Source organism: Botryllus schlosseri, chromosome 11, assembly GCF_051294905.1.
Source record: "Botryllus schlosseri isolate E-star chromosome 11, Bs_hap1, whole genome shotgun sequence".
In the NCBI taxonomy this organism is placed as follows: Eukaryota; Metazoa; Chordata; class Ascidiacea; order Stolidobranchia; family Styelidae; genus Botryllus; species Botryllus schlosseri.
The window spans coordinates 2,219,597-2,241,925 of record NC_137246.1 but is presented as its reverse complement, the minus strand read 5'-3'; the positions used below and the strand labels follow the sequence as shown (position 1 = coordinate 2,241,925).

Genomic DNA, 22,329 nt, shown 5'->3' with positions numbered 1-22,329 from the left:
ATAGGATGGACTTGGTGCACGCAGTATATGAATAGTATTCAATGAATACATTGATTACACATGTTGCATGACTATCGAAGATGCAATGTCGCGTGGTAATCGGTTTACTCTTGACTCGATAACAGTATAGTATAATTATTTGTATTTGTCATCCGTATTTGAGTCATCCTCACAAATTAACTGAGGCAGAGTATCTCTTTGTATGTCCACAAATCCATTGATCATATTGTTGGTATTCTTAGCACCAGCTCAACATAGATGACTCATGAAGTCTAGACTAATATTACAGCACAGGGAGTGGAACCGTTTGTATTACCAGGGGAAACCCTTCATTTCAGCATGGTCGCAGAACATAGGTGATTGCAACGGCTCTAAATAAACCTTTAAAGTTAGATTATGAAGGTTATACTCTGCTATTTTGATAACTCGATTTTAGTAGACATATAAGAGGAATGATCTATCAACTACTTTTTATATTACCAGGTGCTGGGCGTGCTGAATTATAGACCGATGATCATCAACCTATTTAGCTTGCTCATAACTCTAACTGTTTCCGCACGCCAGTTGGGAATAGCTTGGTTTTTTCAACCAATTAATCCCATGGATATTAGGCAAATATGCCCGCATCAGCAATGATCAATTCTGTTTGTGGTGTGTTGAGTGAGTGAATGAATGATAATAGTCATCCCTAATCAATATCTATTTCCACCGCCGATGAGAGTCCGAATCTAGCCCGAAGTCTACTGTTGAATTTGTATATTTGAGTCTAATCTTTACCCACAAACCTTAGATGCGAAGTCTGTAATATATTTAGGTTTCGTTTTCGCTGTAACGTATTAAACGAAACGTGCTAATGAGATTTCTCTGCGGTGCTCCTTTCAGAGTCAGACGTATCTGCTTGGTATGTATGCCCTCAAACCTGAAAAAATTGATGGTATTGCATATATATATATACTATATTCCGAACCTGGGTATGGGCTCCGACAGCAAACTACATTTATATATGGGGATATGTCATGTGTGTATTATTGTATGACGACAAGACTGATTATGAATAATGAAAATATCACCTGGCTTTTAGGCTAATAAGCGTTACTGACACACTATATGCTACGTAAAATTTATTTCGAAACATTCAACATTTTCGAATCAGACGGCGTACGCCCGCCATCTAAACACTATAATTGGAACGCTAACAACGCGCACAGATATATTTATCGCGCGAATGGTCAAATATAGTTGTGACAGAGAAATCAACTTCCGCAATCGGACGCTAAACAGCACCACGCATGAGCTTGAGCATGCAAGCTATATCTAATTGCATCCATGTAACGCAATTGCACGTTGAAACAAATGGTCACGATGACTTTATGAAATTTCGTAGATGCAATTTTAGTGTTGTAACTTTGAATTTTATACATATATCATCATAATCGTTCGTACTGATATAGATCCTGCGTGATCCGTGGATTCTAACATAAATCTGCGTGGTGGATGGTTCAATAGAACAGTGTATGCATAAGGCATTTTATGATACTTAACCAGCTGTGTATCGGATGTTTCTGTAGTACTGAGCAACATTTCTCTTGCCACGATATAAAGGATTGAAATGAAGACGCGTATCGTTCCAGATACCAACGCACGGGTACAGTGCAAAGTTGAGTTATTTGTAGTGAGCTTCGTAACGGGTCTTCGACACAAATTCCGGTGTACTGGTTACAATTTTCTGGAAAGGAGGATTTAGTCATTTTACAGCGGCGCGTGATAGCAATTTGAAATTTCGGTGTGCCGATGAGTCATTGTCGTTCAGTCCGGGGCTACCGGCGATCGCCATTTGCCAGCCATAAATTTTGTTGAACCGAATCTGTTTAACCGAATCTGTGACTCGTGAATGAAGAACAACCGACATCGATTAGTCACTCAATGGGTCGGTCATGAGAGAATCGGAGAAAAACCCGGTACCAGGCTAATGTTAGCCAGAAACTGGGTTACTACTTCGCACAGCATCACTTCACGGGTATATTGTGAAGTGAATCGTCTGGTATACCACGAAAACGGTCAAGTATATAGGATGGTGCAATATTTATACTAAAGTGTGCCACACACTGGGAATATGTGTAATCAAGGAACGCCGAATTTGCTCACAACCCATGACAGCGTAATTTACGAGAAGGCATAACGTTGGTTATGTTGAAAGCATGACAATCGACACACAAGTTTGTTCCCTCTGCTACAGTCATCTCAATGATTTACGAAAGCGCCAATGTAATAAACGTATTTAATATAATCCAATTGGCATTTCGTTAGACGATGTCACTGCTCATAAAATGGTAATTTACGACGTATTCTACTCGACGTTTCCGCGACATGAAATGTGTCTTAATCACGCAACTGTCCCGGCCTTTTCTAATAGCCGTTGTAGCAGACATGATGCCATTATCTCATTGCTGAACCAGAACAGCCCACTCACAAAAGCCATAAAGAGGTGCTTGCTGGAGTCCGTCTGCGGTGAGCGTAAAGCTGGTGTCCGGCCAATACCGAAAAAAACCATTACCGAGAATATACATTACCGAGAATGCATATTACCGAGTATGAACTGGACAATGCCAAGAACTTAAACGCGAATTCACACATTCGGTGTCGATTCTAGGGTATAAATTTCTCGACAATGTCCGTCTCAGTGAGTTAGATTCTCGGCGTTGGCTATTCTCGTTAATGTCACTGTCCATTCTCGGTAACGGCATTCTCGGTAAAGTCCATTTTCGGTAATGATTTTTTGGTATTGGTATAGAACCCCTAAAGCAGAGGTCGGCAATATACAACCCTCCGGCTGGTTTAGTCTGACTCACGACAGAAGATTTCGTTCGGCTAGTTCGAATTGCCTGTGCTGTGTGCACACTGCACAGTCTGCACACTGCACGCTTCCTCGTTACAATGTTTCAAGAAAGCACTGCATACCACCGATAGGGAAGGATCTGGGTTTTCTAGCGTCAGAAATAATATATCTCTTCAAGGGGCATACAATTATGTTAATTTTAGAATTTCCGTCATGTCCATAAGCGTGTATTTTCATTTTATTGCAATCTTGTGGTGTTTTGATCTGATAAAAAATCTAATACTGACTGGATATAATTTCGATTTCAATAACTGACAATATTTCAGCATTTCATCTAATACCGTTGGTTTCCATATAGCAAAGAGGAGCATTGTACTTCTATTCATACTTTAGTATAATTTTATCTCACTACACCTTCTTAAGCGACTAATATGTCCATTTCAACTCTCAGGGCATCAACCCAGCTAGAACTTGTGTTGGAGTTTGCACAGTGCGTGTATTTTAACGACTGAAATGAATATACGGTAGGCTAATACACACAACAATTGACAACATCACGCATAGAAGCGTCAAAATAGTCTGATGAATTTATAAGAAGGAATTTCATTATTGCGGTGATGAGGAGCATATCCGTAATATCACGACGGAACGTAATGCTACTCATAAGGAAATGATGCTTTTTATATCCTGTCAAAAGTGACGTTGGGTTTTATTAATATTAACAGTTTCGTACTAAATTTAAACATAAACTTTGTTACGCTAGAATTGTATCTCAATCTTCATCCATTTGCGTCACAGGCGCGGATTACTTGACTTAAATTCTAATAACCGCACTCTTGGCCTCTTGTTTTGAGACGCCCGTCGGATATCGCGATGCCGCGCAGATAATATGCAGCTTTTTGTTGCGATAGATATATAAAAGAGAAAGATTTAGAAAAAAGCGCTCGAGAGGCTAATATTTATGTCTTTTACTCGGCATTAACCCGTAGCGGTGTTTTGTGCAAAAGTTTCAGTACAATTGGCACGGCGCCCCGGGAACGAGAGGCGAAGCCTTCACGGTTTATTAGCTCTCCTATCTGTCAATCTATTCAAGATCTTGAATTCGTGGTCTTTGTGGTCACAAAAACTTTAGGAAGAAAGCGATAACGACTATGTGTAAAAACGCTTTTCATGCCGGCGCACTGTCTTTCGTTATCTTACTCCTCTCTTCACGGCACTTGAGGTGGAAAAAACAACAATAAACCATGTGGATAGTTGGCATGTTGGATGCACCAGTGTTTAACTTCCAAGCGTCGTCTGTGCATTTTCGTACCGCGATTCGATGTTGGTTGAAGTGAAGACTTCATTGCTCATTGAATAAATTATACGTTAGGTTTACAGCACGTTTAGAGCGCTTCATTAAACCAATTTTCGTAGATCATTATCTCCGAATTGAGGCGTGTGAAGGTGCATTGTATCATTCGGTGCGTGACCTTACTGTACATCGTTGCCAACGCACGCATCTGTTACATCAGAGCATGGTATTATCAATGATTAAGCGGCCCAGATCATAGTTGGAACAGTCAACCGCGTCAGGACTCATCGCGATGCATTTTAATGCTTCTGAAGTGGATGTATGATCACAAGTAACACTAGGTTCGATGTGTTGTTGTTGCTTGCAACTCACGTGTAATGTAGGCCTACTCACTAAATATGCACTGAACCAAATTTGGTGAACATCATTTCTATAGACAACCTAACACTTTCATGGGGTGAACAGAAAATTTTGAAATTTTTGTCAATATATTTTGATGTAATAAATAGAAACTTTGTTCTCCTGTAGCAATGCGGCTACTGGTTGGAATTGAACCAAATTTGGTGTGTAGGCTTAAATTAGATAACCTAATAATTTTATCAAGTAGCCAGTACAATTTGAGAAAAAAAGTCATTTTTGAAGACCCCTACTCTTGAGCGGATGAAAATCATAGAACAGCTGATCACTGTGATTAAGCCTACCGGTACTGTACTGGAATCAGTCGTTTCGACACTTACCAGTCACTTCTTGAACAGCCAGTCAAGTGATATTTTTACATGCCAAATTTGAACTCTAATCAGTCTAATGCACCAATGAAGAAAACTAGAGCCAGACCGATAGATCGACACGTTGAATTTCCACACAGTCTAACTACTTGCATAGCACGATTCGAAGTGCCCAAGCACAGGAACTCACAGTGAAGTGTAATGTGCATTGTTACGCAGAAAAAGTCATTTCTGAGCCGCGTTAAACCATAGATTACTATCTGCAGGTTAGTTGTCTATAGTTATACAACTATCAGTCTGAATAAGAGGTATAGGCGTTTAACGTATGTCGCCTTCAATACTGTGTTTCAAACATGACTGTCTTCTCCCCATAGGCATACGCGATATCGATCTTAACACGTTATAAGCTGCCTTACGGTATTATCTGAGCAGCACCATGAGAAGAGGACTTCTCAAGACGGGATTATCTGTTGGGCGTGCGACAGCAAATAATTTCGGAATTCTTTCTTAGTAATTCTAGCCAGCGCAGCGAGTGAGTCTTCCTCCGCGCTTGGAAACAAGTGAAGGTTCATTAGAAAATCCGGCGACCCGTGAGCGGCGCAGAGATACTCTTACAGTCGGCGTGTCTTTTAAAAGTATATTTCCGCCGAGGATCACCACTCGCCACTCCACGCACCAGTCTACCACGACGGTGTTTCTCCACTTCTTGGCCCCCCTTGACCGTGTATATGAGCTGCGGGCAATTCAGTAAAACCTTCACAAGAATAGCCAACGGCGCTATTCACCGTTAACGTACTTCACATTTGTAACATAACCTAATGAATCAGGGATTGCAGCTTCTGCAAAGCGCTGAATCTCGAAAATTACCCGCAGCCTCCGTACAAAGAGCTTGAATTCATTCGTGCTATTCATAAATTTTGTTTGTTTACGGACATTGCACGCCTATTGAACGTATCGCTTTTGTGTGGGTAGGATCGCAAATACTCTCGCCTCAATGAATCACGGGGGGCGTGTGGTACAATTCCACGGCGCGATGGCGAAATTATGATATATAGGAGTATTGTCGCAGGACTCGGCGCTAAGCAAGATAACTTGACCCCTTATCACGTTCCTTTGGTATTAGATATGTCTGCAACTGAGATTCGCAAGTAAATATTGTGAAATGAATAAAACAATAACGTCGTCTTCATTATTCGTTTCATATAGGTATGATATTTATCAAACTTACTCGATGTGGAAACGCGATGTTGGCATCGACTATATTACGGTATATAAAGCATAGTGTCATAATGCGATTTTGTAATTCTGCTGAAAGCAATTTCATGTAGTAAATTTCTTACCTGCGGTGTGCCTTACACTATAATATAAAGTGCAATTATACATTGCCTTGAATGACATAACACCCCCCCCCTCATATTAATTAAATAATGGTTCGCACACAAGGCACACGCGTATCGTAACATTTGTAGCATCATGCCCCATTATGAGCCAACGCCAAGTCTCACATAACCTGTTTCGCTATCCAGACGCGATTGTTGTCGGGATTATATTTCAGCCAAGTGGGATATGGGCCACACATGACCAGTTGCGAAAGCGGCGTACTTGATTTATGCGTGGAAATATCCCGCCCAGCTCAGATATACTACTCGGCGCTCGTGCGTGGCCCTGCTAGCGTTTTTGAGTGTGAGAATGAGCATATGTGAAGGATTTTCTAATCTTGGATCTTGGAGACTCGCAGAGATTATCGAGACTGACGATTATCAGAATTCTGGACTGTTACCGATATCACACATTACATCATGTTGTCGACATACCGATATTTATGCTGATATGTGACATATTTCAACCATAGCTTCTTATTATTATTGAAGTTCTGTACCTCAAAGGAGATCTTCAACTTCCTATTAGTGGCAGTAATTTTAAAAACATACCCCGTATAAACTCCATTCACTCAAAATAATGTGACATTTCAGTAGAAAACTAGTACTTGTACTTCTAAAGGCGTAAACTTGCAGTTCATGAATCACAGTTTTTCAGCATTTTCTGTCGAGAAGTCATGTCATGTGGTCCTTATGAATCAATATTTTCCCATCATTTAAAACAATTGTAGGAGTGACAGTTAATGTCGGTGGGAGGCAGATATCAGTCGGGCCCTATCTCAAGTATTCTATCGCGAGACGTTGACCAAACCCAATGTCCGACAATATCTTATTGTCGCGAAAGATAAATGGTTGAGATGTAATCCACGTTACATCATCTTGACAGCTCTATTCTTTGCCAAAGCGATTTCTCATAATGAGGCACACACAATTTGAAGGATACCACTGCAGACCGGGCAAACTTGTGGAAGGAACTTGGTCCCCGAATCCCGCCAATAAAAGAGGTGTTGCCAGAATCACATTTCCATAACCAATGGAAGAAGCAATACTCAAGCGATCAAGGTACCTTATAGTTTCAATGAGCTAGAGGCAGACAGCTACAGTCGTAACTCGGCTGTTTGCGCTGTACGCAGATGCCTCTTTCAGGATTCACTTTAGAAACTTTTCGCCAACATATTAAAAGCGATGCCATAAGCTGCTTACATTGAGCAAGTCTAGCAGCAATTGCCATAAGCTCTCTCATGAGATAAGCAAACACTTAAGTCCACAAGGATTTGCGATACTGTGTTTGCAGTGCGGCGCTATTCAGACTGAGGACAGAGACGATCGCCTTTGTTGGATATTTATTTTCAGCAAACGAACACCAGCCAGTGATTTGACCAGAGATTATACCATCCCGCGTGGGTTCTATGACCTGACACAGGGACCTGACAATAGGAGTGGATTTACTCTGTCGGCGTCGCGCCTGGCTCACTTCGATCATTAAAACGTTTTGCCTCAACAGAGGGAATTGGCAAATGGCGTGCAGCGATTATCGTAGCATGTATATTGGGCGACACATGTTGAATCCCTTCTGCACTGGCTTAACCCGATTGCAATCGCTCCCTTAGTCACGCTCAAGTAGGCCTACTATATTTAGTCGGTCGTTGACGGATTAGTTAATTTGCCAATTTAACAGCATCATCATTAACTCTTTCGATTGTATGCAGACACTGCCAAAGATATTGACGGATTATAGATTAAATCGCCGAGCGCGTCTGGGATTTAACCTAAGGAGCGGATAAACCAGAGACAATATTGTGTATCGTACTACCATGTTTGCATCCGTATATTTTGGATTCGCATTCGATAAGCCCGAAGTACAACGTACAGCGATTTCACATTGCCTTTGCATATCCTGCGAAGGAGCACAGATATTTTCACGGAACTGACAATAAGATTAGTAGCTGTGGTTTAATATCAATTTCATATCAGTAGGTTTCCACATTGTACTACTATAACAACGCGCCTAAATCACGCCCTCTGCTATGTTAGGTAAACACATCGACACAGACGCCAGCAAGTCTGCTTGGAACATTACAGCTACGTGATGACTGCTTCAAGCGATATATACTTTGGCACGGACGAGAGTATGATGCTCGCGAGTATATGTGTGGGAAATTGATGTGCTACTATATTAGTAATCGTATATAGAACACAAACACCAAGTCGGCAGCGTTGCGAATAAATCCATATTTTCGCGGGATATATTGATTTTTCCTGGTATAGACGCGCTCCTACTTTTACTTGCCCATTCGTAATTATTTTAACAATTCTTCTACGTTCCCAGTCCGTGCAAGATCAGCGACTTCCAGCCAACGAAAATCAAAGCCAATCTTTTTAAATGCGCGGTTTGCTCATGCACGTGTCTTCCGTTCATAGTAGACATTCGGCACTTCGTCCTCTATTGATTCATGTGTAGACGACATTGAAGATCGCGTTTTTCGCGTGTACAGAACATGTTTGTAAAAGAAACTCACTGGCAATGGATGTAAAAATTGAATTGAATAGCATATTCATTTTGAAACAAACCCGAATATTTGCGGCTGCTTGTCAGGGGTAATCGTCAGCAACTAGTCGGGTTTATTTCAATATGAATATACTATTCAACCCAATTTTGAAGAGAAGCTCTTCAAAAATGAATTAGATTTTACAGTTACCATCGGCTTCTAAAGACGAATGCTACAGTCCTCAAGTTCATTGCATCTAGACTTGAACTAATCTCAACAAATCTAATATGTTAGACCTCTAGCGATGAGTTATCAGCCAGAGCATTCTTATCAAAGAAATGGCCGATGGAATTACAATAACAATATTTTGCTGTCTCGCGCCTCTTATAAAAGCAAATTGATTTGGTTTTCTGCAAAATGTTCAGGTAACATTGCGTGCTGGCGACATTTCAACAGTAGCCTATGTCTCGTCAAACCAGAACGGTTCGGCCCAAAATCATCAATGCGGCCAACAGTTCGCACGGATATATTGTGTCGCAGGGATATCTAAAACTAGAACTTATACAGATATCTCTGTTTTATAGGATCGACTTTATTTAGACCCTTTGAATCGAATAGATCCAAACTCTTTCATCGAGCTGTATTCTCGGAATGGCCTCGGTTAATCTGGCAATTAAACTCGATACAGGCTTCGTCAGAAGACGTTTTGTGTAAACAGGCTCCCAGCACGTATCGGTTAATCTGCCGAAATCTCCACACGTCAGGAGAAAGGACGCGCGAATGTGCACTGTGCAGTAGACTCGTTTCACCGATTCGATCTATCTGTAAGTGCAATTTGAATATTGCCCTTCGCGCACGCCCGCGTGCAGGTTCGAGCAGCGAAAGTGCGATTGAACAACAGGATAAAGGAACATCGACATTGTTTACAATGGTAGACGGAGATATGTCACGATTAGCTTCGAGACCCGCCCCGGGCAACGAATTACGGCGCGCATTATGCGCAAATCTCCAGATGACGGCGGTTTAATGGAAACTTTCCTCTTGTCAAATCTATTCTATCTGTAGATAGGATTTGTTCATGATTCAAAGCGGATGATTTGCGGCACTTCCATCCTTATCAGACGGAATTATCACTGTAACCGCACGGATCACCTGAAAAAGAAAAACGATTAATACACAACAGCGTACAGCGGTTTATTGTGTGCAAGAGAGATCATGAATGAGTAAGATTACATGGAACAATGACAGATATTAAACAATGAGCTGTCGCGCTAGCCCATGTAAAATGTACTTACAGAGAAAATCGTCCGGATGTCCGCATTTCCATGATATAATGTATGTTATCCAAAGTTAGCGCTGACCAATCCAACAAGGTTTCTCGTAAACCAATTTCTAGTCTAGTGTCATGAAGAGATTATAGTCATATATAAACCGTCGAAAATAAATGGGAACGATTCCTAGCGTACATGGATTTGTATACCTACGAGGATTTATCTCACGAAAAATCTACACCATCTTAGAGTAATTCTACTCGGCATGGTGTCTCCAGCGGTGGTGTAACTCGTAATAACAGGAGTGAAGATTAATTCATTAGTAGGGCTGGGCACAGTGATTCGAATCTTCAAATCTGAATCTAGTATTAATTCAAGTAATTACATACTATTTTCTATCAACGATAATTATACCCTCGATGCTATTTACCGCTATACAAACTGTAAACCTAGATTGGTCGTACCACAGCATACAAAACATATAGTGCAAAGCTACGCATGCTAGTGAAAATGATATATATGTGAAGTCGCGATCGATCCTCAGCATACTCACAAAGTACAATGAAATAGTACAGTCGAAAAAATACGAAATAATTTTTAACGTGATGTAAAACCAGCATTGTATTTTTGTATTTGTGGTCGCATAGAAGGTACACATTTTAGCTTCCCATATCATTCATACTGTTGTGACGTGTAATGAATGATACTCGAATTCTCGACTCGACTCGAAGCCGAATAAGTTATACACTTTGCAGTTTGCAATCAATACCGAGCCTGTAAATCTTCGAACGTTTTTCAGAACGCGCTGATTCACGCGATTGTCTGAATTTCCAGCCATCGGCACGCTATTATTCATAGGAAATTTAAGAAACCGTGGCGTGATCTGGCTCGAACAAATATTATGTTACGACACAAACCCACACTGTTCCCGACCGTCCCTGCCGCGCGTTTCCGTCCTCGAATCACAATGGCATCCCACTGGACATCTAGATAATGCTAGCTTCCTAGTTCGACTAATTAGTATGAAATGTCGGTCATCCAATAAGTGAATTCTAATTTCTGATTTTCTTGAAAATTCTACAGAGAATTGGAATGCGCCAAACGAGCGACATTTGCCATTCTCTCGTTTGTGAGTATGGACTCTGTTTTGATATGGAGCAAACTTAAATTTTCTTGTACTTCTTTCTGATTCGGATTTTCATTCAAATTTCAAATTTTTGCGAATTCATCAACTTTAATCCTACTGTAATCTTAAACGACGAAAATAGGTCTATGGTTGTCCGGCTCTGCCTCACACAAGGCTTTGCGTTGAACCGAATCGAGCGAGTGCGAGAGGTTATCGCGAATTCAACGCGGATAAATTTGATCCGCGCGGATAAATTTAGAGGGATTGTTGTATCCCAAACTGGATGCATTTGAATCAGGTATTTTGACAACGGGAGATGCGTTTAATTAAGCGTCGTTGTCACTTTGGGCGGTGTATTTTGGGTTACACCTGACGGGTAAGCCGAGTAACGGTTTCGTGTTGCCTCAGCTTCCTACTATACACTCGATAGGACAATGCCGGGTGAAGGAGTTAAGCGTCTGGAGTACGAAATCGCCAAGGACTCATTTCCGCAAAGTGAGATCTGTGACCTGCTGCGGGACATCCGATACTGATGATGTTGTTTTACTCCGTTCAACTGGATTTTGCGGGCATGCAGCAATGTGAGATGGCATAGTAACTTCCTGAACTTGAGCTCGACATGGCCGGCAGTTTGCAAATACGAACAGGCAGTGTTTCTACTTGATGTAAAAGAGAGAACATTCTCACTATTTCGAGATGAAAAAGCGAAAAAATGCATTCTTCAAGCGATCACAGCCGCCGTCATGAATCAACGATGCATGTAGCTATAGTGTACTACTGTATAAGTGTATATGCAATTATACATCGAAGTATAGTGTGGTTATGCAAGTTACCATCAGTGTATTGTATACGTGTCACGATTAACAGACAAAAAACAACGAATTCCACACGAGATTTGATGTGCAATGTTCTTTTCAACTGACGATTACCCATGACGAGTGCCAATTATTGCAATATATTATTGAATTGTTTACTGAAATTCTATACCTGTAAGTGTCTCTATACGAAATTTGGTGCACCGGGGGCCCCGGGTGCACAAATCTCGGATTACGAACTATGCGCTAACGATTAGCATGTTATATTTCATTGTGAGAAGTTGACCTGAGGATAGAGGTTTACGTCCGTGCGTATCAGGCACTATAGTTTCAAGAGGGCGGCCATTTCGTCAGTGCATTGCTGGAATCACTCCATAAACGCGCTTTCGATGGCCAATTTGAGAAAACTCAGTTACAGTTACTATGCACTTACGAAATCTTCACTCCACAAATGCTAAGGCGTCAGTCAATGCGTCAACATAACTTGGCATAGCCCACATCGGACGGTTTACTGCACACGGCACAGTGTCCACGTATACACTGTATAAAGCTCATGTACTTTATACAAACTCGCAGGTACACAACGGAGCAGGCTCGTAATAGCACACTTCATCATCCGTGAGATGATTTTATCGAGTCCTGTATTATGCACATAAACACAAGCCTCCAGAACAACCACCGCGGGCATTGAAACCTCTAAAACAATCGTACCTACATCTTGCGAAAATGTTAGAGCATTCATAAACGGTATTTAGATAGAAAAGTTGTGCGATACGACACAGGTATTTTCTCCGGATAAATATCGGTAATCGCCTTACAGTTCGACTTTCGTATTTAGGCCGATTCATCATCGTGTTCCGACACGCTGCCAGAAACCGCGAAAGGTCGAGAAATCTCTTATTTTGATGAATGTGTGAACTCCTGCGTCGGCCACGTTAGGAATTTCAGCATCAGATCAGCGTACGATAAATTCCCGATCGCGTTCGACCTATCACGAGCGTCATGCCATCTACACGCGGTAACAATAATTATTTCTAAGCATGACAAATAGCAATTTAGAACCAAGTGCGTGGTGTTTGATTATTAGTTTTAATCCCGAAATACCATTGTTTCGATAGAGTTCCGCTGAATGCAAAAAAGTGCGTCGGTAGTTGCGTCGAAGACTGCTGAAAAATAACTGGCTGAATAATACATGAGGAATGTATTTGCAGATTGATGCCCTCCAGCTTACAGACGTTTGTCCTGCTGCAATACACGTTTTTACCCAATGACAATTCACAAATGCACCGTTGTACCATTACGCATGCAACCGCAAGCGATATTATTTGGGTTTAATATAAGACTTACAACGTGTTTGAGTACACAAGTATAGTTTACCAGGTACCAAACTTTACCCTTATTCGCGAGCGAGAATTAAGCGACTCTGCAAAGCAAAGAGGTATCGAAATCACTGTAGCGATATATGGCTCACAGGTTATGACGCCACGTTCTTGTGCGTGAGTTATGCGATAGCTTAAGTAGAATATTGGAGATTTATGATACGTGAGTGGTATTAAAAATGTAACAGCGGTAATATATATTATAGTATCAGCGTTCAGCAATTATGCACACTTCAAATCCTGTTCGCGAGCATGGAATAATGTTGCCATATATGCCGGTACCGTATACCGGTATATGGCCTGTGATTATTAACAATAACTCTCGTAATCTATGTTTGAAGGGTACGTTCCGTACTTTAGTGACTTTTATTGCTTCCTAGTACTGCCTATATTGTTGATGTAATAAAATATTAGCGAAATAAAAGAGAAATTTCATAGCTCACAAATTTTTGTGTAAGTCTACGAAATTCGCCTATCACCCATAATCACGGGGTAAAGACTGTTGCGCTGATAATAATATATTGTAGTTGATCGCTAATTTATCGAATATTCTCAAGACAGCAGTAAGCAAACGACTGGTAATGATATATTTAAATATACTCAACTAACCTCAATAGCCACTCACATAAAAGTATATATGTTTTTTAGCCTATATACTAGTTATAAGTTAAAAGGATATACTAGTCCCATGGCGGCCCGCATTTGTACTCTCATGTGTTAATATTTAGCTCAGTGGTTGTGACTTGCGACTACTTGCTTTATTTAATTGATTTTGTTCTTATGTTACTGTGCTTCAACTGTTAGATTCGTCATTCTCTAATCTTCGATAGCTGTCATGTTAAAATACTTATCGACATTTTTAACAATCTGATACCAGTAACTTCTCGCATAACCCACGGGAACCGGGAGAGAACTAGGTTTCAAAACATTTTTATACTCAAACATCCATCGTCAATATCCCCTAAACTAGGGGTGGCCAACATTTTCAGCCAAAGGGCCACATTCGATTGACGAACTATTGCGAGGGCCACTAGCCGCGCTAAGCGCGAAAATTCTTCGAAGTTCATAGGTCAATAATATTGTCACTTGACTATATTGCGGGCCTGCTGTATATCGCTGGGCTCAGTTTGCAAGGACTGGTCTATTCGGAGCCTGAACAATGGACATATCGATATCGAAAGCTGCGACCAACATGCGTCAATCATTTTGTGCCTAGGTTTCATAGTCGACGGTCTTTCTGCGAGCGCAAAAGCGAGGTCGCATTTGTTGAACGACACTCTGTCTCGAAATCGCGAATATAGCTAGACTCAATCTGATACATTAGGCGTTCTTTCATTTTCACAAAGGGGTAAAAATATTAAAAGCAAGAAATCAAGTAACAACATGTTGCGCCAAGCGTGTAGAAAATTTTTACTTTTGATAAATCTATCGCAAATTATTCTTCTTTATTGTAGTGTACGAAGATCTACCAAAATGTGACTGGCTCGTGGATCTGCCAATGCGTTGGAACTGATATTTTAGTCATCACGTCTCAAGTGTTGCGGCCAGACTAATCAAATTTATGGTTGGCCTTGCAAGTTCACAATCTGTGCAATCCATTTTTGATAATATAACTAATTTCGGAAATTACCTCGCGGGCCACTCAAAACCTTCTCGCGGGCCACGGGCTGGTTGGCCGGCTCTGCCCTAAACGGATGTAGCCACACAACTAAACTAATACGGGCGTTTGATGTAACTATGGGTGTTATGCATCGTGATACCAGAAACTTATCATGTAACCCCTGCGAACCTAGAGAAAATTAGGTTTCGAATAAATTTTATACCCAAAATTCCATAGTATCGTCAAAACTCTAAAATTTTGTAAATCAAGTCTACTAGTTACTAGATTTGAATAGTCGCAATATACTCGCTTTTACAGTTAATGCCTCACGAATAACATATCGAATACTTACCACATTGCAGCTATTTGAAGAATAATGGTCGGCAGTGGCGGTCAACATATTGAACATTACCATTCGTAACATTCCGTTTTGTGAGCAGTTCTGCAATTGCGATGCATTTGAGGGCATCAATGTAAGTATGCTCTCCATATTGCTAGCATGAGCAAGCCATCGATATCAGTATGACATGGTGATGCACGTGTGATCAAATAATGAAAGGCAGGGAAAACTCACATCGCGATAAGAATAATTGGGACTGAAAATCCATCGTGTTCCATCGCAATTTCTAAGATGAAATGACACTTACATCAGATTGTGTTATAATATCAAATAATTATATACGGGACGTTTGTAAACCCGGATAGGAATGACCATGTCGATTGAAGATACGAGACTGTGAAAGAACATAATCGAAAATCATATGTTGAATGACAGCGTGTTCAATCTTAACTATCAGTTGGCATTCTGTATGCATCTCTGTAAAGCATTCATTTTTATCTACGTTGTATCTTCTTTTTTAGTTTATATTTATACCTTACAGCGTGTATCGCAACATCATTAAAAATTCTCGAACTCTCGAACAGTATTTATACGTCACTTTTAATAACCAGACAGAGGAAGCTCTATTGATACCGTGATATTTGTACCTGTCGATGAGATGATATCGAAATACCTGTACTGAAACGAAGGTAAGTCAACCTTTCGCGTAAAATAGGATAATCTCGTTCTTGATTTTACAAAAACCCTTTCGGCGCTGAGAACACAGGCCGTACTTAATTGATAATCCTCATCTAAGCGATCACGAATCGAGTCATTTACATTCAGAATAGTCCATGGGCATCGGCTTACGCCGTAATTATACCTTCCAAATATATGCCTGCACTTGTTGACTTGAAGCCTAGATCGAAATGATAGACTAGGCCGCCAGCGGAGCCTGGTACGTACCCGCGCGAGAACGAGCCACTTGACGGAACAATCACATCGGCAAGTGCCGAAAAAGCCGGGATTATGCCTCTACCTTCGACACGCCTGCTTGCCTGGTTCGGATAGTGTTGATTAAGTTTTCGGTGTTGATCCACTCCGCACATAATCAACGTCAATCTAAGCGGTTGTATGGTTTCTTCCACCACATTCCTCCTCGCAGAGTCGTGCGGGGATTTTATTGTTGAGAAATATAAAGCACTTATTAAATACACTGTTCCAAGGACAGCCGAATTGTGGTCGAACAGCCTTGTCAAGGTGATGAGAGCGAACGTACATTTTTTGGAAATCGCGATGTATATATACAATTATACACGTTTGCATATAGCTATAAACACAGTGTAGAATCCGGAGTTCGTAGTTGCTTAACTTCGCAACAATAATTTGCGTTGGCGGTTGGATACTGCTGGGGTTGTATAAAAAAAACTATGTTTCCAAATTTTAATAATGCCTACCCCGTAATGTTATTAAGATGTCTAAAAAACTATGCGTAACAAATTGGCTTAATCCCGACCGGTGGGTAGAAGCGAAGCTCTTGCAGTATAAAATTTTAGATTTATACAAATAATGGTATATACAGTCCCCAGTTCATCAATTTTTTCAATTCATCAACCAATTCCAGATCAAACATTTTATTAAATTCAAAATTTTCGAACTTTCGAACTTTCTAGCTTCGCTTCTGGGATGAAATTGATTCAAATTTTATTTGCAGCAATTTCTTAGACAACCTGACAATTTTATCAACTAGCCAAAACAATTTGAATGAAAAGATCATATTAGACGTACGCTAAATATTGGGGTTTTCGCGGGCGACTATGGATAAATGAACGACAACATATACAATTTCAATGTAATCAACAATAATTCGGCTGAAAAATATCGAATCTTGACCGAAAAAGTCGGAAATTATTCTGACTTTTTTTCGTCCATTCAAATCTATCCGTCCGCGCCGGATTTTGACCTAAAAGGCCGAAAGCCTAATCCGTTTCTCAACGCGCAAGTGCATAATTATTGTATTAGTTAAAAATATCTACGCGGTTGATCGATAACGCGAAACGTAAACCTAGCTTTTGAAACTACCTGCTCTGCGGATTACCACAGGTTACATAATATTCGTACCAGAAATAATGACTCCGAAAACAAGGGTATTTTCAACGACAGCTGCTATATGTCAAGCTATCCTGGACAGAATAGGTATACTATAGGCTCCGGGTGATATAGTTACTGTGTCTTCGAATTTTATGAAAGTATTAGAGAGATTTCTTGCCCGATTTACTTCGTCAAATATGTGTCTACATACAGCAAAGAGCATGCCATGCATACGTGTTGGGCACATGTTTGTCTGGTAGGCGCCTTTTATAATGATGATTTCGCAACATATCCAGCTATTCTTTTGTATTTGGGTGAAGATCCTCTCCATATACATTTGCATTGCGTTCAGTGCTGGGCAGGGAAAATATACAGTTGCCAGATATGCATCCTCCCATTACATCAGGCCTTAATGTAATCTTGGGTAACACCAAACTGTGCGTGCGTATAAACAATGCAGTCTATCGGAGAGTATAGATATATACAGATATTTATAAGTGGATCCGTGAATGATTGTTGCTGGGTGAATTCCAACTTGTCCAAACTTGTTATTTCACTACACACATTTTATTTTCCCGATAATTTGAAATGGACTTCTCTTAAAGCGCGCCTTGCCCGCTCCCATAGCGTACATTCTATAAATATCAGTGACACGGCAGATATCACGTTGAATAGGCCTACCAACCGTGGTGAATACCGGCCAGTTTCTGAACTCAATCGGCGGCAACCGTTAAGAACGAGCCCAGAGTGGACTAAATGAATGCTATGCAAATTTGTATTTCTTTGTGTGAAGAAACGCGAAACAACGATTTTTTCCGACCGAACAACTGGAGACAATTCGACAGAAAAAAGCATCCCACGATAGTGAACATTTCCAGCACGCATTAGCGAATTTTACGATCAGCATTCATTCGATAGAGACATAGGTAACGGTTGCCCATTATATCAAACAGATGAACGATTAACAGTAAAAAACGAACAATTTCTCCAATCTCTCGAGGTAAATTGAATTTTCAAGACACGACATCCCTTGTTGGGTTAAAAAAAAAACATTTCAGCACGTTCACTATGATGCCTTGAAACCACGAAGATCATGAAAAAAATTCACTGAAAATTCTCGCCGTGAGCGATTTGGCCAAAGATTAGTTTCAAAATTCATGTAAACCAAATAAAAGTTTTAGAAAAAACACGTCGATCATTTGCCACCAAATTTTTATCAACGTTTTGATGTCCGCCAACGCACCTTCACGTTGTTGAAATGTCAGAAAGATTGCTTATTACTTTTAAAGTTATGTATGTTTTACGATGTACCAGAAAAGGGACGATTTGTATGAAATAAATGAATATACTGGGTGAGACGCGAGCCTAATTGAAGGCGGACATGAATTCTGATGATATTCCAATTTGGGGAATACAGCCAATGTGTTGTAGTCTTCGTAATGCGGAGATTGGATCGCTACGTGTTTGTGATTAACAGATCTAATCCTTGAGTGTAAAGTTGAAGCAAATCTAAAACGACATCAACCATTCGATCCAAAATGCAGTCGGTTAGGTTGTTTGTCGATCTCACACGAAACTTCAATATACAATTGAATGATGTTTTCATATCGAAATAAACCCAAATATTTTTGGCTGACATTCGCTAGAGTTTATCGTCAATCTTCTGCGACTACCAGAGAATTGGAAAGAACATTGTATGCCAACAATCGTATATAAATCGCGTCATCTTTGGTGATACTATTGTTGATATGCAATATTCTTAGTAATTATCTAGTGGCTGACGATTGCCCCTGACGAGTGCCCGCCGAAAATATTCGGGTTCATTTCAGTATGAATGTACTGTTCAATCGTGTTATTAACGCACACGCACACAGTGCTGGTATATATTGGTGGATATAAACCAAACTGCCGTTCAGTGGCGACATGGCGAGCATATCCATACCGGTTTTCGGAAGCGGTTGTTTCGACTTTTCCCTCGTCGCTGGTTAAAGTTCCAAGGATAGCTACTTCGCTAATCACGATTCAGTTGAACCGACTGGGGTCGTGTAAACTCATTTCCCGTATGTATAGTTCGAAATTCCCGCTTAGTCCGGAAATTTATCGTCTTCCATATTGAGAACCGTTTAAAACAATTTCAATTCTACTTCTGATGATTCACGACGCGTTTCCGTTCAATGTTCTTTGTCCTGCCGCTGAATCAGTTCAGCAAAAGAGCTGTGGGAATCAGTTGCGTTACGGCTTACGGTAACACGTGAGGATGTCTCTCGGCAAATATGGCGGGTTTATTGTCCGGTTGCGGTGTACGGTCAGTCGCTGATATCGTCATAGCTGTAACGATTTATCACGAATTCCCTGTTTGCTCTAGGCTAGAATTGTAAAGTATATTCATCTCTTTTATGATGCTTTAGTTTTAGTATATCACTAGTGAAGGGTCACGTGTTTTCGAAAGTATGTTACGACTGACAAGGCAACACATCCGGATTTGCATTGGGAATTCCTTACTCGAAATTTACGTGAATGAAATTAAAAATATCTGACAAAATGTTCAATCCGTACCGCTTTCTGAGTTCACAATAACAAAATTGCGTGCAGTATCCAATACTGAACAGGTGGTGTGTCGTTGTATCAATAGTTAGAAGGCAATAAGGTTTTTTTTTCTGGGAACCGCAGACGCACAATGTGTCCAATGTTCGTGCAGGTCGTGGAAACTTCAAATGTTATGATTTGGGGATATTTTCGATACCTATAGGCAGACCTGGAGAACTAGATAACTATAATTGTCTAATTACTCAAGTTAGAGCGAAATGCCGATAATCTAATTATAATTTAATTTCTTGTTTTCCTGAAAATTATACAAGGGAAATATATGCGAAATGAGCCAGCTGTGGAAACATTTCCCATTCTCTTGTCTATGACAATGAACTTTGATTTGATACGGACTGCACTTGATTCGATTTCCAAGTTTTCATGAATTCAGTAAATCTAATTCTAAAATTCTAAAATTTCATTTCTAATCTAATTTTGAAAAGCTGAAATTTTCTAGTTGTCCAAACTCTGCCTAGAAGTGACCCATGTATTACGCGTTTATGTTTATCTAGTCGAGGTAACAGTATACCATGCCGTTCAGCAACACAAGAGATTTTCACCGTACGTGATCCCTCAATTAAAAGGCACGATTACACGATACTTTACCGCGTCTAGGTAGCGCCTAATTTGCAATGACAACGTGATTGGTTGCACGCGAATCCACGACGTCTGCCGTACTTAGTTTTTTGCCCCGGTACCTGCTAATTTGTGATCCCAAAAAGAGAGCCCACTCATCACCCGTGACTGCTTTCGTTTGACAACCGACACCGGCGTACTTTACTTCTGTCGCCACACCAATAACCCCGACCGTTGTATACTGATTCCGTTTTGAAGTCCGGGCGATTTGCCGAGCCACTGAGAAATCTTGGTAACATGGATTATATGTGGAAAAGAATACATTTTCACGAAATTGATTCAAATGCGACCAGACGCATACGAAAACACGACATTTGCGCGAAGATTGCCAGTTCACGAATAACGGAAGGATGGCATAACACGTAGAATAGTCATGTGAAGATACTCTTAGAGACACATAATTTCAGTATACAATTGAATAATCTATTCGGATTGAAGTAAATTCGAATCCAAGCAGTCTGATTGCGTTGCCGAAATCCCACTTGTTTCGAGACATACCCATTGCATGGGAAGCGAGTGGCGCGGACCTGCTTCTGTGTGTCGGAGGTTTTGTTTGTTTTGCGGTATTCTTGGTGTTTGTCGACTACTATGGTCATTTACACCAGCCCGATATTCGTCATTTTTCCCGTAACTGCCGACTTATAGCACGGCCCACTTCTATAGGCTTTTTGTAAGATACCGTTTACGCGAATGAGGCGGCGACGAGGAGCCTAGATAAGTCCCCAACAATTTGTTGGAGGTTTATCAGGGCTTGTCTTCGCTGACCTCACTGCATATGCTGTGTCGTAGGAAAAGCCAAGATGAAGCAGGTAAAGTCGAGCTTAGAAAATCGGCTGCGACTGAATCTGACTAGGACACGTGCGAGAGAGAGAGAGTGAAAGTCGTGGGTGAGAGTGTGACTGGAAGTCGTCCGCAAAAATCGAACCACAAGCAAAGACCAAGCAAAGGACAATATTCATGATCGGGCGCAAATGACCTTATCGGCGATAAGCGCCAAAATTGTTCAATAAAATACAAAATAATATACATTGGGAAGATAATGAGGATTGATTTAAATTACTGTCTGCTCGTTAAAAATAGGCGATTATCCTGTTTCAAAGGAGGTGCAGATGAACGTGACTTTACAAGGTGGACAATTGGTGACGTTACCATTACCATATAGATGGGGATAACCGGGTACTTTTTCCGCTTCAAACTACATCAGGTCATTCTGTTCTTAAGCGCATACCGTAAAGAAAACACTGCCGCAAATCCTTCGCCATACGAACTTTAATTACGTCTGAAATTAGTAGCTGCGATCGTGGGTGGTAAATCGATTTTGAGCTTTTTAAGGCATGATAGAATATCGGTGGGGAATCACCCAAAATTCACTACTCTGTGCAGTGTGCAAGTGCATGCATATGTTCGGAGAATACGCCCTATCGACAGTTACCATGCAGTCACCGTTTACCTGACTATAATTCGAAATTAGCTTCTCAAACATATTGCGTCGATTAAGTGTATTGTAACTCTTTTCTTTCTAGACACTATCATTGGCAATCACACCGCGGACAACTGCTCCTGCTATATCTATGTGCATTGTGCATCATTATGTATGGTTTCAATAGTTAACATCAGAGCATAGAAAGTGATTGTGTGAGCATTACTGATTAGTAAAATGTAGCAATGACGAAACATAATACAGTCAATAAACAAGCTCGAATGCAATCGATTGAGCTTTTAATTTATTTGTGCTGGCCAATTGGTCACCAAAGTTACCGTGTATACTTTCGGTGATTTCCAA

At 40.6% G+C, this 22,329-nt stretch overlaps 2 long non-coding RNA genes across 2 annotated transcripts in view; one reads left to right on the top strand and one right to left on the bottom strand.

Annotated features, from left to right (window-relative positions):
- Positions 1-8,168: 8,168 nt before the first annotated feature.
- On the bottom strand, positions 8,169-15,798 carry LOC145449840 (uncharacterized). Its single transcript, XR_013918357.1, has 2 exons — positions 15,267-15,798; positions 8,169-9,875 (listed from the first exon to the last, which is right to left on the bottom strand). It is a non-coding gene; the product is annotated as an uncharacterized LOC145449840 (long non-coding RNA).
- Positions 15,276-22,329, top strand: part of LOC145449849 (uncharacterized) — a 21,835-nt gene continuing 14,781 nt past the window's right edge. The window contains exons 1-3 of the long non-coding RNA XR_013918368.1: positions 15,276-15,387; positions 15,796-15,943; positions 22,070-22,119. This is a non-coding gene — a long non-coding RNA (uncharacterized LOC145449849). The remainder of the gene's footprint in view (positions 15,388-15,795; positions 15,944-22,069; positions 22,120-22,329) is intronic.